Raw genomic sequence first — 12,304 nt, forward strand, 5'->3', positions numbered from 1 at the left:
AAGAGTTCTATAGATGTAACATTTGGATATTCTTTATGAATGTAAAAGTGTTTGTAGTTGTTTGCATCATTCACAAAGAAACCTGAAGAGTAGAGTTTCACTAAGCTCATCAAACTGAGAACTACTAGCACTCCTAATAGCAATTGAAGACCAGATACCACCTAGGTCGATTTCCCTTTTTGAAAACAAGTTAATCTCTGCATTAATTTTAAGTTAATCTCTGCATTAATATATATGGGTAAAACTCATAGCTTAAACATAATTCCATATATGGTTTAAGAAGTGTACATTCAATTGTAGATTTTACTTATTGTTTCTCTCCGAATGGTATATTTTGGTCTTGGGTGACATATATATACAATTTTTTGAAATTTCCACACATAAACAATAATTAGCAGAAGGCATAAGAAACAAAAGACATATATTTAATGGTCAATTTGTTAAGCTTTAGTATGTGAGATAAACCGTATTCAATTTATTTAATTTTTTATTGCAATCTGGCCGTAAATCTAGTTGAAACTATATTGAAAATTGAAATTAAATCTGTGTTTTTCATATTTTTGTTGTTTTTTCTCTCTCCTCGTTTCTTGAATGCGAAACCTCCAAACTACGTTTCTCGAACCGTTGTCGTTTCTCGTTTCATTTCCGGTTTCTCGTTTCTGGTAACATAGCTGCAAGGGCTTATTGTAAAACAGCTTTCCTGAACAACAAGCTTTATGTGGTAGGTGGAGTGAATAGGGGCAGAGGTGGATTAACTCCACTTCAGTAGGCAGAGGTTTATGATCCTGTTACAAATACCTGGACCCAAATTCCAAACATGCCATTTGCACGAGCTCAAGTTCTACCCACAGATTTTTTGGCAGATATGCTAAAACCAATTGCTACTGAAATGATATCATTTAGAGGAAAACTATGTGTACCACATAGCTTATATTCGTGGCCTTTCTTTGTAGATGTTGGTGGTGAAGCCTATGATCCTGCTACTGATTCTTGGCTGGAGATGCCAAACGGTATGGGAGATGGTTGGCCTGCAAGGCAGACATGGACAAAATTAAGCATTGTGGTGGATGGTAACTTGTATGCGTTGGATCCTTCTAGTTCATTAGACAGCGGTAAGATTAAAATGTATGATCCCCAGGAAGATACATGGAAAGTCATTTTGAGGAAAGTACCTGTTGTAGATCACACAAATTCAGAGTCACCTTACCTACTAGCTGGATTCTTGGGAAAGCTTCATATTATTACAAAAGACATTAGCGACAATGTCACTGTTTTGCAGGCCTGTATTTTTTCAGAGCTCAGTTCGTTGTAATTTGTTTCTTTAGAGTTTGTTCTCAGCTCTGTTTTTTTGCTCTTTGCATATATTTATTTAAACATTTCAGGTACCAAATTCCCTTCCTGTGTGTTCATAGATTCCTGCAATGAAGCATATGTTTACCAATGAAGTACCAAATGCACCAAATTTTAATAGAATCCACAGGGACGAGAATTTCTGCAAGAGCTGTGCTGAATTTCAAACGCTCTGATTTGACTGTCTTTGGGCCTTCGGATCCTTCGACATGCATCTCATCTAAGGATTTTTCTATCATATTCTGAATTGCCTCTACTTTTTCTTAATGTCTTGGAGTTTGGAAAAGAGTTCTATAGATGTAACATTTGGATATTCTTTATGAATGTAAAAGTGTTTGTAGTTGTTTGCATCATTCACAAAGAAACCTGAAGAGTAGAGTTTCACTAAGCTCATCAAACTGAGAACTACTAGCACTCCTAATAGCAATTGAAGACCAGATACCACCTAGGTCGATTTCCCTTTTTGAAAACAAGTTAATCTCTGCATTAATTTTAAGTTAATCTCTGCATTAATATATATGGGTAAAACTCATAGCTTAAACATAATTACATATATGGTTTAAGAAGTGTACATTCAATTGTAGATTTACTTATTGTTTCTCTCCGAATGGTATATTTTGGTCTTGGGTGACATATATATACAATTTTTTGAAATTTCCACACATAAACAATAATTAGCAGAAGGCATAAGAAACAAAAGACATATATTTAATGGTCAATTTGTTAAGCTTCAGTATGTGAGATAAACCGTATTCAATTTATTTAATTTTTTATTCCAATCTGGCCGTAAATCTAGTTGAAACTATATTGAAAATTGAAATTAAATCTGTGTTTTTCATATTTTTGTTGTTTTTTCTCTCTCCTCGTTTCTTGAATGCGAAACCTCCAAACTACGTTTCTCGAACCGTTGTCGTTTCTCGTTTCATTTCCGGTTTCTCGTTTCTGGTAACATAGCTGCAAGGGCTTATTGTAAAACAGCTTTCCTGAACAAAAAGCTTTATGTGGTAGGTGGAGTGAATAGGGGCAGAGGTGGATTAACTCCACTTCAGTAGGCAGAGGTTTATGATCCTGTTACAAATACCTAGACCCAAATTCCAAACATGCCATTTGCACGAGCTCAAGTTCTACCCACAGCTTTTTTGGCAGATATGCTAAAACCAATTGCTACTGGAATGATATCATTTAGAGGAAAACTATGTGTACCACATAGCTTATATTCGTGGCCTTTCTTTGTAGATGTTGGTGGTGAAGCCTATGATCCTGCTACTGATTCTTGGCTGGAGATGCCAAACGGTATGGGAGATGGTTGGCCTGCAAGGCAGACAGGGACAAAATTAAGCGTTGTGGTGGATGGTAACTTGTATGCGTTGGATCCTTCTAGTTCATTAGACAACGGTAAGATTAAAATGTATGATCCCCAGGAAGATACATGGAAAGTCATTTTGAGGAAAGTACCTGTTGTAGATCACACAGATTCAGAGTCACCTTACCTACTAGCTGGATTCTTGGGAAAGCTTCATATTATTACGAAAGACATTAGCGACAATGTCACTGTTTTGCAGGCTGACACAAGCGAAGGTGCAGTTACATCATCTTCATCGTCATCGACCTTCGATCCTTCTACTAGTATTTCGGATTCTGAGGTTGATAGGAAGAGCATTGCTAGTCGACATTTTGGTTTTAATGAGCTAGTTAGCTGTCAGGTCCTTCAGATCTAAGACCAAGGTTAACATTTATTTTTCTTCCATGCTGTGATTACTTTGTAAATATTATGAAAGGAGAGCTCCTCAGGGTAGCACAATTCACTATATGGGGCTATTTTTTAACTGGAAACCCCGTTTTTCACAACCACTCATTGCTTTGTCTCTCTAAGAGTTTACATCTCTTACTGAAACAATTGATTAATATTGTACAACTCTTCTGCCAACACCTTATATCGATATCTTAATATATTATTTTCAGAGATGATGGTCAACGGTAGTTTTTGCTGGCAATAATGTTATGCATAATATGAAAATTCTATGCAGACATAGCACCTAAGCATGGGTAAGGTCTGGAAGGGAAGTTTCCTTGTGCCATAAATAACAACAGAATGTATATATAACACATTTTCCATTTTGATCTGGTAGTTGATGCTGGAATTTGATGGGACCGATAAAAATGTCCCTTATAACAGTTCTATTGACATTGTGAATCAACGATCTTTGTATTACATGCTCTGTAGATATGTCTTATCTGTCTGATAGTAAAGTAATCATGTGGTATTGCATTGTATTTGTTTTACCTTTTCTTTGGCTAGTTTTGTATGGTTTGTTTGTAAGAATAAATTTATCTTAGCCCAAAATACCAACTTTTCACCACTTAAAACATCCATAGTAAAAGTAAGTTTTATGCATAAAAGGTTATGTGTTTGGTTTTCCTGCTTTCAGCTTTAAATGTTGGACATTTATTTTTTCGTTTTCATTCAATTTTGCTAACAATTCTGTAAGTAGACCTTGCTTGTCTTTATGAAATGAAAAGGGTAAAGAAAAGTGACTTCATATATGGTTTTAGGAGTGGTGTTGTTGTTATACATTAAGTAATAGTGTATATAAATGTTATCAACTCCATGTTGAGCACCAAAGGAATTAACAGCCCCCTCATTGCATTCACTATGTTAAGTTCCTTTCACTAAAGAATCCCTTTCAAACCCACCAAGGCTAAAGAATGCACTTGTTTCAAGTAACCATACATTCATCAAATTGTTCGTTATGCAAATGGATCAATGTATTTTTTGAAAGGCATAATTTCATACTAATTTGTTGTGTAAGGTGTTTTCCAAATTCATTGGCAAGGGTATCATATGTAAAGATGCAATCGTTTATCCAAAACATAAAGTTATTTTAAAACTAATATGAAGTCTGATGAGACTAATAGAGATCAATGATCAAAATTGAATCCTTCCTAGCTCTTTCAAAGGGTTTAAACTTGTTCTAAAAAGGTAATTCAAAAACACCTTGAAAAAAAGTCAAATTTTTACATCGCTTATCATTTGTAAAGGAAAACAAATATTATATATTTCAAAAGAAGAATTACAATTTTAATGACCCATCCAAGCTCTCAAAGCTTCATTGCTTAGTGACAATTGTACCTTAAATATTATGTCAGGACAAATGTAAATCATAAGATTCAAGTTTTAGCACCCAATACTTCACTTTGGCATTTAAACAAGTGATGAACTATATAATTGTAATGGAGTGATGGGTGATAAGATGATAGGTCTGTGGAAGAAACAAGCTACTAGAAGGTTACAAACAAGGGGAAAGAGAAACAAATTTAGAACAACAACTTTACAGGGTTGACACTAGGTTACTCTTGTTGAGATAAGGTGGAAAAAAGGGCTATAACAAGCTTAATAAGAGGTTTTATGATTAGCATGGGGATTTTCCTTACAACTCAACATGTCACTCCCATCAAACAATCAACACATGAATAACTTTTGTTTTTTATGCATGAATAGTTGATTTTCCCATATCACATCTTCTACTGGTAGGTTATTCCATTTGATGAGGTACTCAATAATTGCTTAATTTTATAGCTACTTAATCCTTGTTTCAAGGATATTTTTTGGTTCAAGTATGATTGTTTTTCCTTCTTCTGCTAAAATAGTTGGGATTGTGATCTTGTTACCAATTACCCTTGTTAATCAAGAAGTTGTTAGATTTGGTAGCAATGGACATGTGTTCTAGTCTCTATAATGTCTAAGAGGCTAAGGAACACAAGATGTCCAAAACCCAGAAAAGGCTAAGGAACATAAGATCTCCAAAACCTAGAAAAAGTTTCATGAGAAAAGACTTGGAGACGTCTCAATTAGATTAATTAGCCATAATTGGGGAAGTTCAATTTTTCTCTGGAGGCTTCTATGATGAATTCAAATTGATTTTAGCATTAATTGAGATGTACTCATGGCAGTTGAGACTCCAACAAGAGATTATAAGAGTGGGTCTAGGGGATTGGGGAGTGCATAGAGTATTTGGTGAGCAGTTTGGCTACCCAATTGCAGTTATTCACCAAGGGCACAATTGAAGCTAGGGAAGCATTAGAGACAGAGGGATAAACAAATATTTGAGAGCAAGAGTTTGGAGGAATTTTCCTCAGTGTTTTCTAGTGTCTGGGAGACAGGAAGAGGAGGTCAAATTCATCTATAAAGGATGTCGCTACAACTAGTGCGAGTAGCCAAATTTCCCAGTGCGACTTGCTGGAGAATCAATGTTTCAATTACTAGTTTCCATATCAGTATCCCATAGGCAAAGCGAACGGGTTTCAGAAGCATAAGGAGGCAAAAAAATTTGCTGGAAGGTGATTATGGGGTTGTATGAATTTTCCTCAGCTAGATCTCCGCATTCTAGGAGGAAGTGTGAGTTCCAAAAAGGGAGTGCGAGTGGCTAGTAGGAGGGTAAGTTGATTGCAGAGGGAGACAATTTATCTCCAGTTTATTTTTCCATTATTAAATGGATCTTTGTCAGTGAGAGGTAAGCATATCATTGTACTCTTGAATTGTTGAAGAATTTATAATAATATAACCATCATCTATTGCACTAGTTTTCCCTTCACAGTTTTTCCAGGGACATTTGTCCAAAAACAACGATGCCAATTTTTATTGTGTGTGTGCATATTTCTAAGTTCCAATTTTTATATTTAGCAACATTTTTTCTTTGGAGATTGCAATCAATGAATTTATAGTTATTTTCCATTAATAATTAACAAAACACAAATAAACTACAATTTGTTAGGAGATAAATATCCAGCAATTGTGGAAACATAGAAACATGAAAGATAATATATACATGTGAATATGGAGTAAACTCCAATCTGTAAGCCATACTTCTCATCCTCTGCAACACCTTATAGGGGACATGACACCTTAATGTTAATTTATTTTCCTTCTTTTGTTGCTTGAGGGACATTTGTTTATATGGTTGTAGCATCAAAAATACCCAATCCCCTACTTCAAATTCTCTTTCATTGCAATATTGATATATTTGTTGTTTCATCCTATTTTGTGCTATAACTAAGTTGTACTTCAATATTTTGAGAACCTCTTGTCGGTGCCCTATTTGATCATGCACTTATAGAACCTTTAGAGTCCCTTTCTAGGGTGATGTGATGGATGAAGGATGATATCCATAAAGTGACATAAATGAAGACATTTTTATGAAGTTTGTAAGGATGTGTTGTAACACCATTTTGCCAAAGGAAACCACTTGACCCATTGTGTTTATTTATCAGATGCAAAGAAATGAAGATAACATTCTAAAAATTTATTCACAACCTTAGTTTTCCCATTGGATTAAGGATGATACGATGAGTTGAGCCAATTGAACACCCAAACAAGAAAATATTTTGGACCAAAGGTTTCCAATGAAAAATGAATCCCCATCACTTACAATATAGTCTCAAGGATTCCATGTAGTTTTTGAACTATTTTCATTAATCCCACAGGTATTTGCTTTAAAAAGATGTGAAAGATAGTATAAATAGAAATACTTTGTTAGTTCTTCCACTACTACCATGATAACATTATTTCCTTCAAATTTGGTAAACATGAAATAAAATCCATTGAAACTTCTTCCTAGAAATTTAGTGTGGATAATGGTTATAGGAGACTTGGTGACTTGATTGTATCTCTCTTATTATGTTGTAAAACCAAAAAATTAAGCACAAACTTTTGAACATCACTTTTAAAACCTTCCCAGAAAATCCTTCTTGATCTTGTAGTAAGTTTTCAAGAACCTTGAATCTCCTATATGAAAAGTGTACCTTTGTTTGAGTTGGAAACTCTTACATAAATATAGGTGATCTCGATACTACAATAGATCATTTTTCCACAAAAATTTATCTAATGCACTTGGGTCCTCTTGTAGTTGTTGATTGGTCTTGTATACTTTTTTTAATCTTGCTTCCATTGTACTCTTTCGTCTTCCACTCAAGCAGATTGTTTAATGGAAATAACACATATTAAACCATATATAAAAATATATAAGCCCTATTCAGGAAAGTTGTTTTGCAATAAGCCCTTGTAGTGGTCATAGGTGCGACTTCTTTCCATGCATTTATTCGAGGATCATAACACCAGACAAATTTGAGAGCAGATGCTTTAGCAAACCCTCCCAAAACATAGAGGCATCCATTAATGGCCCCTACAACACAACCACAAAAAGTTGTTCTATCTAGAGAATATTTCCGTCCAAATGAACCCCTCACAAAACCTGTTACCCTGTAACTCGATGCTCCCATTGCATTCCATAAACTCCATCTCGTAGCTTCATTGAATTCCTCCTCATATGTAAAAGTCGGCATAGGTGGCAAACTGTGCCATTTACCTGATAACAGATCCAAAGCATTCTAGATGAGCTTTTCCTCTTCATCTTTCATCAAAATGTATAGCCATTCTTCAGAGAAACCGATCTCTTTTCTTAATTTGAATATCTCTGAATCCCTTAATACGTGATTCCACGTTTTACAGACCAACTTCAAGTTGGAATAGCATCCACGAGGTACCCTGGAAAGAATCCTAATGGAGAGCTCATCAGTAAGAGTAGAAATTACCCTTGGTCTTTCATTCCCATTGACAACTAATAGTCTCTTCCTTTTACTACACTCAACTTGGGTTCTTGTTTTCTCATCTGAACCCTCTTTCCTGGAGTGGCTCCAAAAGTTCCCCATAAAAGCTTGCAAGTCAAGGACCTTTGATGCTTTGAATCATATAAGGTCTCAACCAATGAATTAAAATTTGTGCTAGTTCCCTTACACTGCCCACTCAATCCGCTGGTTGAAATTCAATTTTTATTTCCTTCAAGTCGGCCAGAACCACTGCATTTTCAATGATGGATCGTGGGATGGTAAATTGAAAATTAAAGAAAATTCTGAAAATTAAATAAAATTCTGCAACCTTGTAGCAAATTCATTCGACTATAGAATAATCTGCCTTAGTGCTAGTTCAACATTACATCTGTCCTTGAAGATTTTATCACATTTAGATAATTTTGATATTCGAGATCAATTAAATGCTTGCTACAATAAAGTACATTGAAACACTTCTTTAACGACCAACAATATCATCATTTTATGAGATTAATTTGACAATCCATCCAAAATTTAAGAGCCAGGGAATTTCAAATCCAAAGCGAAGGCTCCATCAAATGAATTTGAAAACCACCCTGTCTAACACAAATGATCCACCAAATGAAATTGGGAACAACACTATATAGAAGGTTGTCAGGGAAAAATCTTTGTCATCATCAGCTGAATAAGTAGGTAACAGATTTTAGCCGCAAGGAGCTTTACCAAAAAGAAATTAATTATAAGGATAAACTGTACTTGATGGTTTGAAATATTGACAAAGAATTTCAATGCAATGATACCAGAAAATAAAGCTCAACTCAATTCAAATCACAAAAGCCTCCATCTTGAAAAAAAATTAATCCATTAAGTTGAAAGATACAAATCTAACACAAGAAAGCCAAAAACCAAAAATATCGGAAACTATATGGTTTAAGATAACCGGGAAAAATGAAAGCAATTTTAAGCAAAGTTCACAAATACAAACAGTCAAGTGGGTTACTATGATAAACTGAATTTTCATTATATTGGCTTTGGTTCTATTCACCCGAAGAACATTGTGCAGGTAAATTGTACTCTGTTGTGACATTTCATTGTTAACTGTGTCTAGACGGTTTATCATAGGTACGAGGCAGAGGAGGCCAAGTTCCTGTCCCATAAGGGTCTTGCACAAAAGGGAATTTAACCAACCAAACAAAAAAAAGACGTCGCAAATGGAAGACTATAACATGAAATAGAAATTCAAGCGAATCTTACCATCGTAAAAATCAACAGATCCTTAGGTCTTCAGCTCAAAATCCTCAAAATCATAATTTCCACTACGAAGCCTTCGACAATTTTAAATAATTTTCAACCATAAACCTGCATAAATCAAAATGGCAGCTTTCAGAAGTGAACAAACTTCAGCTAATTTACCCACAGAAATAATGAAAAAATAAAACCCTTCAATTCCACAACCCTAAGTCACAGTTTAACGTAAGATAACGAATGCCTAAGCCTTTAGCCAAAACATATTAGAGACGTAATTCAAACATAAACGAAGCACACCCAAAAAACCTAATCTTTTAAAGCCAGCGAGAAACTTGAAATTTCAATTGCTTATTAAGTAAGCAATTTCTCCCCTGCCCATACCTCCAGAATTCTTCAATTTCAGCCCGAATTTTCCCAAAAACAATAGAAACCCCAATGCTTAAACAAGAAACCAGTCCAAAACACAATTCCAGCAGTGGAAATTTAAAGCCCCCATTAATTTTAGCGGTTGATCTTTAAACTTTGTAGGTAAACTCACGGAAATTCAACTCACCTGATGGAATTTGGGTCTGAAACTATTGAAATTCAACAGCCATATTCTCCACCTTCACCTCGATCTCTGACATGTTTCCCTGGATCAAACCCTCTCTGAAGTTAATATTTTCCTATTATGTATGGGACAGATCCTCCCCATTTTGTCGAAACAATGATGGCACAGATTTTAGATTGGGTTTCCAACAAACAACTTCAATCAAAATTCCTACAGGTGAGGTGCGCCGAGTCGAGGAGGAACATGAGTGAGCTGCAGAGGCCGCCTTGAGTTGGTTGGGCAAGCAACCCGCGGTTTCCAAATTCGAATTGGAAATTGCATTAACTCTGGGCGGCGGCGATTCTGTCAGGAAATTAATGTGGAGTAGTGGACGGAGGGTGGCAGAGCTAGGGGAGCGTGGCGGAGGGATTGCTGACGGCCGGAGCCGGACGTTTTTCTGGGCGGCGATGGAAACCCGGCAATTCCTCCACCTAGGTAGACTACTCCGTTGGTAATTATATGGCACTTTTTCGTAGGTGAGAAAACATGTAAAGGTTTCTATTTATATGATGATAGATGGAAGGCCCCTCCAGACCCTGAAATCAAGAAATATATCGAGAAGTTGAGGAGCATGGATGGTTTGATTGTTGATGGCAAAGTAATTTTTACTTATGTTGCAGTACATTATTATTTGGAAATATTTTCTTCATTTCTGTTTTATTTCATACCACTTTTTTAGGACTGAACTAATTGTTATAGTATGTTTTCTCACTTTTGGCAGCCAATTTCCTTGATGGATAAGGATATAGTTGAGATGGTATTCTTTCCAGATGTGAATGAAGCTTGTCGAGTTTTAGGTGAGGAAATCATGGTTCAAGATTCAGACCTTGATATTTTCGTTGTAATCGGCATACCTTACAGGTAAGTTGAAAAGTTAATTTTTCCCCATATCTGTTGCGTCCTATATCCTATATTATAGTTCTTTCTTTCTCAAGCAAATGTATTTTTCATTCTAGAATTAAAATCAAATATATATTGTCGCTGCTAGCTTCATTCTGTGATTTTTGTTGTGTGCAATACTCTGTTTTATTCTTTAGTTGGTAATTATATGGCACCTTTTCCACAGGTGAGAAAACGTGTAAAGGTTTCTATTTGTATGATGATAGACGGAAGGCCCTCCAAACCCTGAAATCAAGAAATATATTGAGAAGTCGAGGAGCATCGCTGGTTTGATTGTCAATAGAAAATTAATTTTTACTTCTGTTGCAGTATTATTTGGAAATATTTTCTTCATTTCTATTTTATTTCATACCACTTTTTTAGGACCGAACTAATTGTTATAGTATGTTTTCTCATTCAGACCTTGATATTTCCTCTGTAATGGGCATGGGATTCCCACCCTACAGGTAAGTTGAAAAGTTCAATGTTTCCCCATACCTATTGTAGCCTATATTATAGTTCTTTAGGTTTTGAGTTAGAATTAAAAGCCAGAAATATTGTTAAATTTACCATATATCAATAATAATAATATTGAAGATTTACTTTTGAAACTGAGTTTATTCTCAAAATAGAGAAATGATTATATTCTATTAGTTGAAAATGAAAAAATGATATTAAACTCTATTTATAATTTATTGCATCGCCAAGTATTTTATAGGTCATTAGGAGAAGATGTCACATAACATTAAGTAATAACAAAAAAATATATAAATGCATATGCATATAACTATATGACAAAAAAAAGTAAAAAATAAATGTTGTTATAATTTTATTTTCCACACTATATCACACCGTATATTAACCTTCTCCTCTTTCTCTATGTTAAGTGAATAGCTATTAGCTCATAGCTCCCAAAAAGAAGACATATTATATACCTTGAAGAGATGTTGTATACGACATTACAATATTATGGGCTGCTAATTGAGCGAGACAAGTAGGAGGACATGTTGTATACCTTGAAAACATGTTGTATGCTACATTACAATATGATGGGCGACTAATTGAACACATTGTATACCTTGAAGACATGTTGTATGCCACATTACAATATGATGGACTACTAATGTCCTGTGTAGAATTCGCTACGATGTAGAAGACGAGATTTGACTATATTTGCCACAGTTTCTTTTGAGAAATTTTCTTATAGATCTCTAAAGATGGATCCTAAAATGTTTCATATGAAAATTCTTTCATTATCTGCATTGCCTTATTTTGAATATTTCATATGAAATTGCTTTCACGATTTGCCTTCCCCATTTTGAAACAGATCTGGTTCTTTCGACCCTCCAATTTGGTCCAACTTGTTCTCTCCATATCAAATTCAAAAGAACATATATGCCTTTTTTTTTTAATTGAAAAAAACATTTAATATAGAGGGATGTGCAAAATAATAAGTTTAAATGGATAAATAATAACCTCTCAAATTTTTTAAATTTGTCCATTTTAGGTTTCTTTTATATATTAAACATAACCCACGATTATACCAAGAATATAAAGAAATATTTCGAAAGGTGGCTTTCATTCATGAGAAAGGAAACTTCTATGAATTCATTCACTTAGACTTCCTGCATTGAC

At 34.8% G+C, this 12,304-nt stretch overlaps 1 pseudogene; it reads left to right on the top strand.

Annotated features, from left to right (window-relative positions):
• Positions 1 to 817: 817 nt before the first annotated feature.
• LOC149152979 (F-box/kelch-repeat protein At1g22040 pseudogene) lies at positions 818 to 1,312 on the top strand (annotated as a pseudogene).
• Positions 1,313 to 12,304: the final 10,992 nt, after the last annotated feature.

Source organism: Pinus tabuliformis, chromosome 9 (assembly GCF_031772625.1).
Source record: "Pinus tabuliformis cultivar Carrire ecotype Pingquan chromosome 9, CPIR1, whole genome shotgun sequence".
In the NCBI taxonomy this organism is placed as follows: Eukaryota; Viridiplantae; Streptophyta; class Pinopsida; order Pinales; family Pinaceae; genus Pinus; species Pinus tabuliformis.